Source organism: Camellia sinensis, chromosome 12 (genome assembly GCF_055761805.1).
Source record: "Camellia sinensis isolate YWXY chromosome 12, ASM5576180v1, whole genome shotgun sequence".
Classification (NCBI taxonomy): Eukaryota; Viridiplantae; Streptophyta; class Magnoliopsida; order Ericales; family Theaceae; genus Camellia; species Camellia sinensis.
In genome coordinates this window covers 59,729,721-59,739,672 of record NC_138972.1, presented here as the reverse complement: position 1 = coordinate 59,739,672, position 9,952 = coordinate 59,729,721, and the positions used below count along the sequence as shown (strand labels likewise).

The 9,952-nt window shown below is 38.5% G+C and overlaps 1 long non-coding RNA gene across 1 annotated transcript; it reads left to right on the top strand.

The window, feature by feature from the left end:
* The first annotated feature begins 1,041 nt into the window (after positions 1-1,041).
* On the top strand, positions 1,042-8,703 carry LOC114296759 (uncharacterized). The gene is made up of 2 exons (XR_003641282.2): positions 1,042-1,206; positions 7,841-8,703. It is a non-coding gene; the product is annotated as an uncharacterized LOC114296759 (long non-coding RNA).
* Positions 8,704-9,952: the final 1,249 nt, after the last annotated feature.

Below are 9,952 nucleotides of genomic sequence, written 5' to 3'. Positions count from 1 at the left end.
TCAATCGGCGGGTCGACCGGTTAAGCTATTTTTTGGCATTTTTCCTTCTTTGCTATAGGCAACTCATGGACATCTGATGGGATGTCCGAGGGAAATTCGGGTGGACGACCGCTTTACAGTTTTTTGCTTAGTTTTTCTACAGAAAATATAATAAAAAAATCATATAACAAATGAACAGTGTCTCAACAACTTGTTGAGACACTGTAGCAAATCTAAGAAAATGTTAATTTAAAAAAAATTTGCTAAGGTCAATGGAGGGAGAATTTGATGAACAGTGTCTCTATATTTTAATTTTTTGTTATTTTGGTGATTTTGATGCGGATGCTCTAAGGTTGTGCATATTAATTTTTTCTCAAATTTTGTTTATGTGGGAGTTTCGTATACTAGGTATGTCTTTTTTTGTTTGGCAGGGATGTTTTGGTTAAAAAATACAAAAAATAAAATAAAATAAGATAAAATATTACATCTAAATTAATATTTAAATCGTAATTATTTTACTTTTTTTTCACAAAAGTAAAAAAAAAAAAAAACAAACTAAATAAATAAATTTTTAATCTCAAGTTAAAATAGTCAAAAAAATCTAAAAAATTAATTAAAAAAGTCAATTGCCAAACGACAACTTAATTTCTAAGTTGAAACCATTTTTTTTTTTTTTTATGCGACGTTGGTTAGGGTTGGAGAAGAATTGGTTGGGTTGAATTTCAATTAAATTTTAATTTTAGGGTTGTTGAAATCTTTTGCTAGATAAATAGTTTTTGAGAAATTTTTTGGTGTAAATATTACACCCGGTAACTTAAAATATTTTGAGGCTTGAATAAGCAGTTAGTTTTATTTAATTCTTTTTTGTTTTGTATATATTGAAGAGTATTGTTAGAAATCTCAAATATTTTATTAAATATTTCATGTGAGTATAAAGCTTATATGATATAGATCTCACACCCGTATAAATTATTTGGTAGAACGTGTTATAAAACATTTTGGAAGGTGAAATGACCATTTTATCCTTTAAACTATATAAACTGGTCATAAGTCCTGTAACCAACTCAGAACCCATTTCACCCATCTTCCATCATCTCTCTCATCTCCTGCATCTCTCAGTTACGGACTGAAGAAAGACAAATGTCGCTCACTGATCTGACTCCGGTGGACTTATCTTTGGTTGATCTCTCCCTTGAAGACCACACAACTGGCGACTAACTGCGACAGGTAAATGAACTAATCTGTTTCCAGCTTTTGCCGACTCTATTTTGTTGGTTTTCCATTCCGATCTTTAAGATCCTGCTGTGTTTTGCCCCGTAGTGATGGTATTTGGTGGTGGAAACATCGATATGATCATCATCTTTTTTTCCCAATTTCTTTTTTCTTCTACGACGGGTAATTTTTTTTTCCTTTGCCAAAACACCCCTGCAGAACACGAACTGCTCCGTCAAACTTTTGGTCATGCTGTTGTTGATGGTTTTTTTTTTTCTCGGAAATTTGTTGTGTATAAGCCCATTTGTTGGTTTTTTTTTTTTTTTTTTTCATTTCGGCCAAAATCTGTTCGTCCATCAAACGTTATTGGTTAGTCATTTCTGTTAACTATTCTGATTGAGAAACTGTGCTCATAAAAGGCCCCTGCTGCTCATCAGATGATTGTAGACAGTTTTGGCATAAATACTGGAATAGGAATTAACTTTGGGTTCAATACAGTTCTTGTTAAAGTTTCTACCCAGATTTTTGTTTTCAACATTGTGGTATTGATTGACTAAAATTCAATTGAGAAACAATGTTTGACATTTATGTGAAAGTAACCACATTTTTTGGTTCGTATTTACTTAATTGAAATTCTGTATGTATGACAAGTAGGTTTCCATTTTGTATGAATCTGCTGTTTATACTTCCTCACGAATGCTTCATGTATGAGAAACCATGACATACCACGATAAATTTGCATATGCTTCTGTTGTTTGCCATGTTACTAGTTTAATTACTTGTCCCACATTTTGTACATCAATTTCATTTGAACTCACTTTTCAAATGTAATAAAATAGAAACACAGCTTAAACTTAAATAGAACTAGATTCGTAAATTATTCTCAATCCTGCAAACCAAACAAACAACCCAAACTGAAAGACCAAACTCTTTGAAAGCTCACAGTCAAACAAGTTGAAAAAATCATTATTTACAAATTTCAGTTGTTTTTTTAAAATTTAGTTGGATTCAATTTGTAAAACTATTTCACAATTTCTTACAAAATTTAATGTTCCCACGACTATCGACACGAACAAGATGGGGACTTTTGTAAACAAGTTTTCATCTCTTAATTGCCATTTTTTCCCTCTGGTTTGCTACCGTGTTCGGAAACAGTGGATGGCTTCCTTTATGTCCACTAGCACGTCAATATGACCACAGCGAATGTGTGCTTGCAGCTATGGCCATTGTTTTGTTAAGGTATCCAAATCTTACAAAAATTCTGGTCATGCATATTATGTTTGCCTCCGGCTTGTGATGAGTAGTGTCAAATATGTTATTTCTAACTCCATTGAATGGCAAAATAATTGTTCCATAACTAACTAGTGTTACGTTACTCATTAGCAATGTGTCAATTGGATTGGTTGGTGTGATGAATCACGGAGATGGACCGCCGACCATGACTCATCCCAAAGTGGAGTCATGCAATTATGGGCTGATGTCGTGCAAATTTTTAATACCTTGTGTGTCATGAAAATAGTTATTTTTGTGTTATGTATAACGGTTATCATATTATTATTGCGTATGTAAAACCTCGTAACCACATCATTTATGTATGTTCGATGTTTGTTTAATTAGTACATGACGTGACAAAATTGGACTATTGGAAATGCTACTTGTTGTTACTTATTATGTACAAGTTTTTTGGTGTACGTTTCATTTTCATTTTGCATATCGCATTTGTTTATGAGACGTTGTCAAATTTTTCCGTTTCTAATTTATGTAACATGTGTAAAACACCTTCTACCATAACTAGTGCAATGGCTATAACGCATTCGTCCCCTCGAACACCGTCCAAAAATAAAGGGGTTGGACACTTGGCCAGTGAAGGTTTGTTGATTACATCGATCATTCACATAAAGCAACTTGGGACAGTGCATCAACCAAAATCTTCTTAAAGTGTGCGGGAGGAAATTTTAGCAGGCCATAGGCTAGTGTAGACCGCCCGGAACTCCGCTCCGCGCGCAAGGGCGCGAATCGTTATTCTTAGCTACTACAGTTCGGACTCGTGTCACGGTTCTGAATCTAATCTCACAAAGTGCAATGTAAGACTGATAAATCACCAAAGAGTCCAAATCGGACAAATCGTTTTGGAAAATCGATTTTAATCAAAAAGCGCCAAACATGGACTGCTTTGCCAGATTTCAGAGTTGCCACCTAAATATTTTGTTTTGGAAAATTTAGAAAACCCTGACTCGTGCCTAAAGCCACGTGTCCGTCATCACCAAAGTTGCCTCGGCTCGGAAACTTGGGTACGAGGGGGGAAGGTCATGAAATGAGCACCCCCGCTCGCTCGATCAAAGATCGGCCTTTACTAACATGATATGTTGTTTTTGAAAACACATGCGCTCTTATTCCGGTTAATTAGCTAATCTTACTACGTGATGCGCACAGCATACAAGTATAGACTAAATCGCTCAAGTTGGAACAAAACATCTCATGTTTGTTTGTTTGAAAATGGTTTGAAAATGCTACTCGCAAGTAGGCTAAGACGCGGATTTGCCACCCTCAAGTGGGCTTAGAAAACAACATGATTTTGCCACTCCGAGTGGGCTTAAAACGCACATTTTGATGAGTTGTTCCAATTCAAGCAATGAAGCCTTCATCCGCAAGCATTCATGCAGTTATACACTTAAGCAGTTAGCCTCATGGTAAGCATGCTATCATGGCAGTCACTTACACACATGTAAGGATGCTAAAGCATAAATACTCACAGTGTACTCCGAGCCAAAATAAAAGCTAGTTAGTAATCATGCATGATCCTAGCTATGTTAATAATGCCTAATGCAACACATGCAAAAATACAACTAAAATAGGCTCGGCTATCTAGAATGGTATATGAATGCAACACTTGATAACATGTATTCAAATTGAAATTGAAATACAATGCATTTAGTATGATGCGCCGAGCCCGGTGCATGCAAGACAAAATGAATGATGCGCGCATGCAAACATAAGTATGCTAATTGAAACATGTCCTAAAACTAACCATCGAAAGCTGATAAGTACAAGGGAGAAAGAAATGGAGGTTGGAAGACATGCATCACACACACGCACACTTATTACAAAATTCGCCCTCTCGACGGAGGGTCCGAATAAATAATACAAACCAACTAATTAACTAACTATCCTAGCTAATTAATTATTACGAAACTCTTAACTAATTAAACAAATTAATTAAGTTAGAAAACCGACTAAGTAAGCATTTGAAATGGGCTGCCACAGCTCTGCCTCGGAGTGATGAATGATGCCTGCTCGGTCGCGTCCTCCCGGAAATGTACTACCGTGCCTCGTGATGCCTCTGTTTGCACTGTTTTAGACCTCTGAAAATTGTGCCAACCTCCAAGATACTTCTGATCCACCTCATGGACATTCTGAGAGGTGATCGGCCAAGAGGAGTGGCCATCGGCCAGAGTTAATGGCCATCGGCCAAATTTGATAGCCGATCGGCAGACTAAGTGGTCGATCAGCCACTACTTCCTGCAGATTCTCCCTTTTGCTGCAACAGAGTACTAACAGAGGCATGGCAGTGTGTTTGCAAGAAAATATGTGTGCAACCACACTCCTTATCATGTCTAAGGCTTAAAGGAGTGTAGTGCTCGGCACTCGAGCCATCAATCACGCATCTCAATGCATGATGGCCAAAGAGGCCGAGTTGCACAAATCAATGACAATGAATGCACACAAATATCACATAGGACTCAATGAACTTCCACCTTATCACGCATGATCAAAGGCGTCGGTGACCGAAGAAATGAGGCGCGTTTCATCACTTCAAGTATGAAACGCCCCCTCGTTCCCCGTGTTTGGATCAACATCCAATCCAAACACAATGCAATACAACAAACATGCAAACATAATGCGACATGCAACATGAAAAAAACAATGCAATGGCAAGGGCTATGTAATGCAACACTTAATGGACCAAACCAAACTCAAGCAAGCCTTATGCATGCCAAGACAATGGCCAAAGCATGCTGAAAATGAAGTCCGAAAGTATATACAAGCATGCATGTCAATTAGTTCACAAACAAAGCATGAGGGCACCAACTCTCAAGCACATTGAATGAGTGGAAGATGTGGGGGTGTGGCAGTGAAATAGGCTCTGAAATCATATTCCAAAGGATGCTAAATCATACACACATGACAAACAAAGCATGCTAGTGGTATCAAAGGTTAAAGCTAGCTAAGGGACTTACACCATGGCTATATCAAGCAAGCCCCAAAGGGCCATGGTGACTCAAAATAGTCCCAAGGCAGGTCAAAATAAGGCCAAAACATGCATGGAATGAGACCGAAACAAGCTAGCGTGGTAAGCACAAAACATGACGCATACAAGGCCAATGAGGAGGATTACACTACACCCACCAAAACTAAGCATGAGATGACTATACCAACTAAAATCAGAGTTATGGCATGTCAAAATAACACAAAAAATGCACTGATATGGCAGCCCAAAAGCTTAGGCAATAAGGCGTGCATATAGACTCATACTTAAGGCATAAAGCATGACTCACAAAAAGCATTGAAATAGTGAAGCATGAGAGAGTATGGCCACACCATATGCACTGAAATCATATACCAAGTGATGCCAAATCATGGAAATAGCCCAAGCAATGCATGCTAGTGGCTTGGAAACTCAAAGCTAACAAGCTAGAATGCACTATGGCTATACAAAACAAGTCATGCATGACCAAGACAACATGAATCAGAGCTTAAGCATGGTAAAACATGAGTAAAAGCTTCTTTGAGTAGAGCCAAAATCATGCTAGAATGATGGTCCAAAGCATGATGCATATTAGGCCAATGAATGGATTTGCACTACAAGTGCAAGGAGCATGCATGATATGATCAAACCAAGCCAAAAAAGTGTTATATCATGGCAAAACAAGGCCTAAGACATGATGAAATTGAGCCACAAAGGGGTAGAAAAACATGTCAACTTAATGAGCCATCAACACAAGCATACAAGAGAAGAGGAGGGGGGACAACCCTCTCCTATTTAAGACCTTAAAACACACTTTCCACCACTGAAATTCCTCTGGAATTCAGTGGTGAAGAGGCCAAATAAAGGCTAAAACAAAGGCCTAAAGTGATGGTTCAAAACAAGGCCAAACAAGGCTCTAAAGGGGGTAGACCACCCCCAACACCAAAGAGGTCTCAAACCAACATGTTAAGCACTTCAAAACAAGACTTTTTTCAGTTGAAAGCTAAGCCAAAAGAAGCATGCAAAGTTGGCTAAGTACTCAAGCAAAATAAAGCTTAAAAGAGGATATGGGGCTCACCCTTGAAGAACAACAATGCCAGCAGCTTCTCTGAGCCAAAACCAACCTTAGGATGCTAAAACAAGTCCTATGGAACCTCAACTCCAAGGTCAAGAGGTTTGGCTAAGGGATTCTAGGCAAAATGTGTGAAGAACACTCACTTTAAGGCACAAACAAGGGCCAATATATATATATATATATATATAGAGAGAGAGAGAGAGAAATATATATATATATATATATAGAGAGAAACGTATCTTCTATCTCAGATTTCAGAACCTCTGGAAAGGGAGAGGGGTCTCCCTTCTTATAGAAAATGAAGTCCCAAGCTTGTTTAGCAAGCTAGAGCTTAGTTCAAATCCATCCATACACGTGTATGGAGGATACATCAAATGACCAACAGCTGGCACCAACTGGAAGCAAAATATCTGTAAAAGCAGAAAAAGGGGGCTCGGCCAAAAAAATGGCCGATCGACCAAAAAGAGTGCCGACCGGCCAAAAAGAGTGCCGATCGGCCAACACTTATGGCCGATGGCAAGAAGGAGAGGCCGATAAGCAAGAGGCCTGGTCGATGGGTTGTAGGGTTGGCCAACAAGCCACCTTCTTCCCTCAGAAACAAAAACCACAAGCTCTTGGTCTAAAACTAAGCACAAAATAGATAAGTTAAGAGGTTCTAAGGCAAGGCGCGCAGCCGAAACCTTCAGAAACTCAAAATGAATATGAGCATGGATGATCATCGAGTGTTCAAACGATGACGTCCAAGTCTTGAGGACGGTAAAAAATGAGGTGTCTACAGCTAGGTACAACTATCATGGCTGTAGGGTACAAGGAAATTGCTGTAAAATTCACTCAGTGCACGGGTAGACGTCATGACATGAAACAGTTCAAGAACAAGTACCTTGCTTTGAAAAAGGAATGGCAGGCTTGGAATAAGTTGATGGACATTAGTAAGAGTGTCACTGGCATTGGGTTTGATAAGGCCACCGGCTTGTTCAGTGCGTCAGAAGAGTGGTCGGAAAATCTAAAATCAGTATGTAACATGTTACATTTACTTGTATGCTAACAAATTGTTTTGTATTCCCTCATATGTCCATTTTTTTTTTTTAAGTTGTCCTTTTAATCAATTATTTGCATCTTTCATCTAAAATCGTAGTTGTGTATTATTCATTGCTTCTTCCTACTTTATTTGGTTGTTTGTTTTTGTTTTTATTTTGTTTTCATTGTAGTCATTTACTTGTGTCTGTCAATTAAAAAATTAAATTCGCGATGTTCAATGCTTCAAAAAATGAATTACTATTTTACTGGTTGATTTTGTTTTTTAAAATTTTTATTCTTTTTATTTGCAGACAAACAAGCTTGCATACAAGTTTAAGACTAAGCCATTGAAGCATGAAGATTTTATGCATGAAGTTTTCATAGGTGCAACCACAACTGGGAAACATCATTGGACCCTCGGCGAGCAAGTTACGGACATTGCGGACAGTGAGTCTGATTCAGTTGACTCCCCTAGTTTGCAGCCATATCGACAGGTGGTTGACTCACCTCCACACTCCCCCACTGTCCAGCTGGATGACGCAAAGTAGGGGTCAAAGAGGAAGAATAGAGATAGTACAAGTGGCAAGTCGAAGAAGATCTCTAGTGGCGCATTAGTGCTTGCAGACAGTTTCAACCATCTCTTGGTGGCGGTTTGTTCACAAAAGCACCTCACGGTCAGGCATGGAACTGGTACATCTCAGAAGTATGGCATTGAGGCATGCATGCAGAGGATTATGGCTATGCCCAACTTTATCAGTACGCATTTTTTCCATTTTGCCTTCATTGTGCTGGAGAACGCAGATTACCGTGAGATACTAATGTGCATGCCTGATAATGGTAATGTGGTCGGTTGGCTTGCAGCATTGAAGGCTTCGAAAGAGCTGTGAGTCCTAGGGTTTGATTTTTTTGGGGAAAATATGAAATTGTGTGGTGTTTGTGGACGTTAATTGTGTTGTTATGTTTATTTATTTTCCGTTTTTCTTAGCTTTGCTTTTCAGTATTGTTGGTTAAATTTTATGTTTTGGGTCAATGGATGCGAAGACTGTGTGTTAAACATTTTATGCAATTGCGTATCCAGTAATGCTTTATGGAAGCATGGTTTGGGTATTAGTTTTGCTGAATTGAGAACTAGAATTGATATTCATGGAATGGATTACTGTTTTGGGTTGGTATACTTATGTGGATGTATGCATGGGTGTAAAGATTTTTCAGTTTTTGACATATGTTTAAAATATGATAAGTTTACACGTTTGAAATAGTGAATTGTGTGTTGTGTGCATTTTAATGTGGAACGGTGCATGTAGCAATCTGTATCGAAATTATGACGATGACATAATTGAACACGCAGAAGAACAAGAAGACCAACAGAACAATGTAATCGTTGAAGTAGCGTGACATGCAATGGAACATTACGTGAAGTACATGGAGAAGACCCCATGTCGCACTTCTATTTTGACCAGTCGTGCGTGGATTCCAGAATTACTTGTTGGGCACTTAGGTAGGTGTGAAAAAAATTTGCATATGTCACTGTATGTGTTTCAAGCATTATGTGATACATTATGAAGGGACTTCGGTTTATGGGTACCTAAAAGACCCCATGGATTACACATTGAAGAAAGTGTTGCCATGTTCATCCATACCTTGGCCAGCTACAATAATTGAAACATTCAGGAGCAGTTTCAACACTCGGGAGAAACGGTGTCTCGACATTTTCATGCAGTGTTAGATGCAATGAAGTTGTTCACTGAACAACATTATAAGCCAACAAGAGATCAAAATAGTAGGCATCCCTACTTGCGGTCAAGAGGCAAATACGTACCATTCAAGGTGAGCATTCAGTAATTGCCATTAACAATAGTTATTTCTAATGCGGTGTCCAATCAAACAGTTGTGATGTATTGAATTATGGCAGAATTGTATAGGTGCGTTGGATAGAACTCATGTACAAGCCGTGTTACCTACCCGTGATGCGGGCACATATTAGGGCCGCAAAGAGTATCCAACCCAGAATATACTAGCACTATGCGACTTTGACATGTGCTTCATTTTTATCTCTTGTGATTGGGATGGAAGCATGGATGACAACCGCATCTTTAAGGAAATAAGTGAAAATGACCACGCACTGTTCCCGTACCCATAGGAAGGTAACAAATTTACAATGCAGTATTAGTTAGGGTTAATGCAACTGTGTATTAATAAGGTTTGTTTTTAAAATGTAGGTAAATACTAGTAAATACTACCTTATGGATATGGGATATCCAAACAAGAAGGGGTATCTGGCACTATTCAAAGGGTCTCGGTATCACCAAGCACAATTCCAGGAACATGGACGACCCGATAACCCAAGAGAATTGTTTAACAAAACACATGCGTCATTGAGGAGTGTGGTGGAAAGGACTTTTAGAGTGTGGATGTAACGCCCC